Source organism: Lissotriton helveticus, chromosome 6 (genome assembly GCF_964261635.1).
Source record: "Lissotriton helveticus chromosome 6, aLisHel1.1, whole genome shotgun sequence".
NCBI classification, from domain to species: domain Eukaryota; kingdom Metazoa; phylum Chordata; class Amphibia; order Caudata; family Salamandridae; genus Lissotriton; species Lissotriton helveticus.
In genome coordinates, this window is record NC_136067.1 from 174,307,009 (window position 1) to 174,310,770 (window position 3,762).

At 45.3% G+C, this 3,762-nt stretch overlaps 1 pseudogene; it reads left to right on the forward strand.

Annotated features, from left to right (window-relative positions):
* Window positions 1-1,126: 1,126 nt before the first annotated feature.
* Window positions 1,127-3,478, forward strand: LOC144761270 (pleckstrin homology domain-containing family M member 3 pseudogene; annotated as a pseudogene).
* Window positions 3,479-3,762: the final 284 nt, after the last annotated feature.

The following is a 3,762-nucleotide window of genomic DNA, read 5'->3' on the forward strand; positions in this document are numbered from 1 at the left end:
CAGACAGTTGAAATGAGAATGAGGGGTTGTCAAAGAAGTGGAGTAAAGGAACGGGGGTTACAGAGAGTGAGAGAAAGGCATTATAAGTGAGTAAAAAGAGCTGAAAGAGGATGGAAAAAGGAAAGTGAGTGTCAGACAATGGGAATACAATTTAATGTACACAATCCAAAGTATAGAATAACTTGTACAACATGTTACATAGTTTATTTTAGCTGTTCTCAGAATATATTGAATTTCACTTAAAACAGTGAGTTCAAATTACTCATCATATGACAGCGGGAAAAAAAAACCCTTAGATACTGACAAATGACAAATGTACACTAATCTTTGATTGACTTACTTTTCCTTTAGGCCAAATAGTATATCATGGAGGTCCTTTTCTCGTTGCAAAGTACTCTGCTGTTTACTAAAAAATCCATTTCATCGACTTTCTAGAAGAAAAGCTCCAAGAACATCTGAAATATTTTCATTATTTTCATATACTCCTTTTTTTCAGTCATGACTCTTTACTCATTCCTGTACCTTTCCTTTTGGACAAATAGTGTCAGATGTATGAGTATATTTTCGGAAAAGGGAGATGCAAACGAAGCCGACACAGGCAGGCTGCATCTGACCCCAACAATGACAGCAGCAACATATCAATAGACCGTAGCAATGCTCGTCCTTGCAGACCAGGGGCTCACGGTCCTAAATACGGATTTAAACGCTGCAACACGAACCGAACTCAGAAACCAGTAACAAACCACACCCTGTGGAAGCTGTGGCATTCAGGTTATTTACAAAACATGCCAGGATGCTGGATGAAATATTGTAGGATATCGACATTATGAGTTGCTTGAAGGAATATGAGGAAATCAAGATAGAGTCGGTATAGAGTCCACAAGATGTTGCCTTGCTCGCAGTTTCACCACCAAAAGCCATCGACAATAAAATAAAAATGGTGAAAGCTTAGAAGAGTTGCACATTAAAACTTAACTATGCAAATAAAACCACATGCTTAAGATAGGAAATGGCCATCCACTCTACTGGTGCTCGTGCAAGCTGTGAGCACCCATTCAACAAATTCAAGAATAAAGAAATTCTGGTGGGCAGGGCCCTTTCAAACTCATCCATTCACCTTCTGGTTCCTACTTGAAACTTTTCAACAGAAGAAAGCCAAATCTGTTGGCAGGGAGTGAAATGGAGGCTCTCGAAGTTGACGACATTAGACAAAGAGGCTACTGAAGACTTCTTTAGTTCATTTGATAACAAACTGGAAAAACCTGGGCAGCAAACCGATGTTTTTGGGATCCAGGAGGTCCCGGAACTCTTGGGACATGAAGTATTGACCACGTTGGCAGATCGCAACAATGCACGGAATGACAGCTCTTCTCTGGGCAGAGGTAGTACTGTTTGGGAACACTGTAAGAGTAGCTTTCTGGACACCAAAACACAGAATGGCTTTCCTACCAAAGATCAGTTTGTCTCACCTAGGAACGCAATCCCAGATAACATTGCCTTCGCGGAACAAAGAGAGCCTTCTTCTTTTAATGTCTTCAACTTGTGTCAGCGCCGGAAGGACCGGCCTCATTCTGTGAATGATACACTAGCAAATACAAAGAAACCCTCAAAATTTAAGCGAGGGCACAACCGATCGCGTTCAGATGCTAGCCATGTGAACTGGGGAATGGTCATCAAGCCAGCACCTCTGCAGCGCTCCTCAAGCCAGGGTACGCATCGCAACAGCCTATCTGTAACATCACTTCGCAACAAGGAGATTGCCTCTGTAGATGCTGAAGGAAATACAGAACAAGACAAGCCTACGTTCCCAATTATTCTGAAGAAGGGACATGTGGAAATCAGAAAGAACCATGACAACCACTGGCAAAATTGTTATGCTGAGCTTTCGCCTTATAAATTATACCTCTACTGCCTCGACAGCAGTGGCAACCAAAATCTCTTCACTGAGTTCCCGCTTTCACATTTCCAAAGCATCACTGTCACAGGTAGCCATGAAACAAAGTTGGTGGATGCAGTCTTGCTGGATAACACTCAACTGCAGCTAAAGGCGGATTCCCCGTGGGAGGCATTAGACTGGGGTCAGAAACTTTGGGAAGGAGTATGCTCTTTGGCTGTAGTGCCAGATTATGTCAATCATGAGCAAAAAGCAATGGACAGTTCCCAAATGTTAGGTCATAACAGTGACTTTACTGAAGTTCATGATCTTCAAAAGGAGTCCAGTAGCATTCTTCAGTCAGCATTCTTGACCAACAGGCCAAAAGAGTATCCAAAGAATATTTTCAAATTGGGTACACTCTACAGATTAACGGTTCAAAATAACTGGAAAGCCTTTACATTTGTTCTAACCCGGTCCCACCTGATGGCATACAAGCCCAGTAGACTGGATGAAGATCCCCTACTGAGTTATAACACTGATGTGTGCCTGGCTGTCCGAATGGATGTTCTCGATGGCTGCGACTCCTGTTTTCAGGTTGTTTTTCCTCAGGATACTCTACGCCTCAGAGCCGAGACTCATCAAAAAGCCCAGGAAAGGATGGAAGCCTTAGCATCTGCTGCTAGTATTGCAAGACGTTTGGATCAGAACTTGCAGGTCACACTTAGACCCAAACCCAAAGACCAGCCTAGTAATATTATGAGTGGAAAGAGCAAGCGTCAGTCAGTTACCACAAGCTTCCTTAGTATCATGACCACATTGGCCTTGGAGCGAGGACTCACTGCTCAGAGTTTCAAGTGTGCTGGCTGTCAGAGACCCATCGGCCTGAACAACGGAAAAGCCAAGGTGTGCACCTACAGCGCGTGGTACTACTGCACTACATGCCACGTGGACGACAGCTTCCTCATACCAGCGCGCCTCGTGCACACCTGGGACACGAGTAAACACAAGGTGTCCAAGCAAGCAAAGGAGTTTTTGGAATACGTACACGAGGAGCCGTTAATCGATATACAACAAGAAAATCCAATGCTGTACAGGCACGTTGAGCCGCTTGCAGTTGTTCTACGTCTAAGGCAGCAGTTGAAGTCTTTGCGGGCGTACCTGTTCAGCTGCAGAGCAGTGGTGGCAGAAGACCTATGAAGAAGAATTTTTCCCCGGGAATATCTTCTCCAGCAGATCCACCTGTATTCCCTTGCAGATCTGCAACAGGTAGTTGACGGTAAATTGGCTCCTTTCCTGGGGAAGGCGATCAAGTTTGCCACCTCGCATGTGTACAACTGCAGCCTTTGTAGCCAAAAGGGTTTCATCTGTGAGATTTGCAACAACGGCGAAATTCTTTACCCCTTTGAGGACACGTCCACAAGCAGATGTGAATGTTGTGGCGCTGTCTTTCACGCCGAGTGCAAGTCGAAGACCGTCCCTTGCCCGAAGTGCGTTTGACGGGAGCTGCAGAAGAAGCAGAAGTCCTTCTGGAAGCGGCTCGACATGGACGAAAGCTTTGAGGAGGCGTGCAGCAAGTTTGAGCTGCCTTACCACAACACCTGACTTTTGGTCCTCCTCCCAATCACCTGCTTCTTGAAAGCTCCCAGCTCTTCACTTTTTCACCGACTGCTTCTTAGTTAGTGGTCTAAGCTGAGATCTCAGTTGGGAAAATAATCCAGTCGGTTACACTGGAGTCTGACCTGCCTTCTCTTTCCTTTCGGACGGGGAAGCCTGGGTGGCTTCCCTTGAGGGCCAGCTGAGTTATACTTGGCAGTGGACATCAGCGACCACTGCCCACCCATTAAAAATGTGTCTCACTTGCACTGCTTCCATTCCCTGTGGCACGC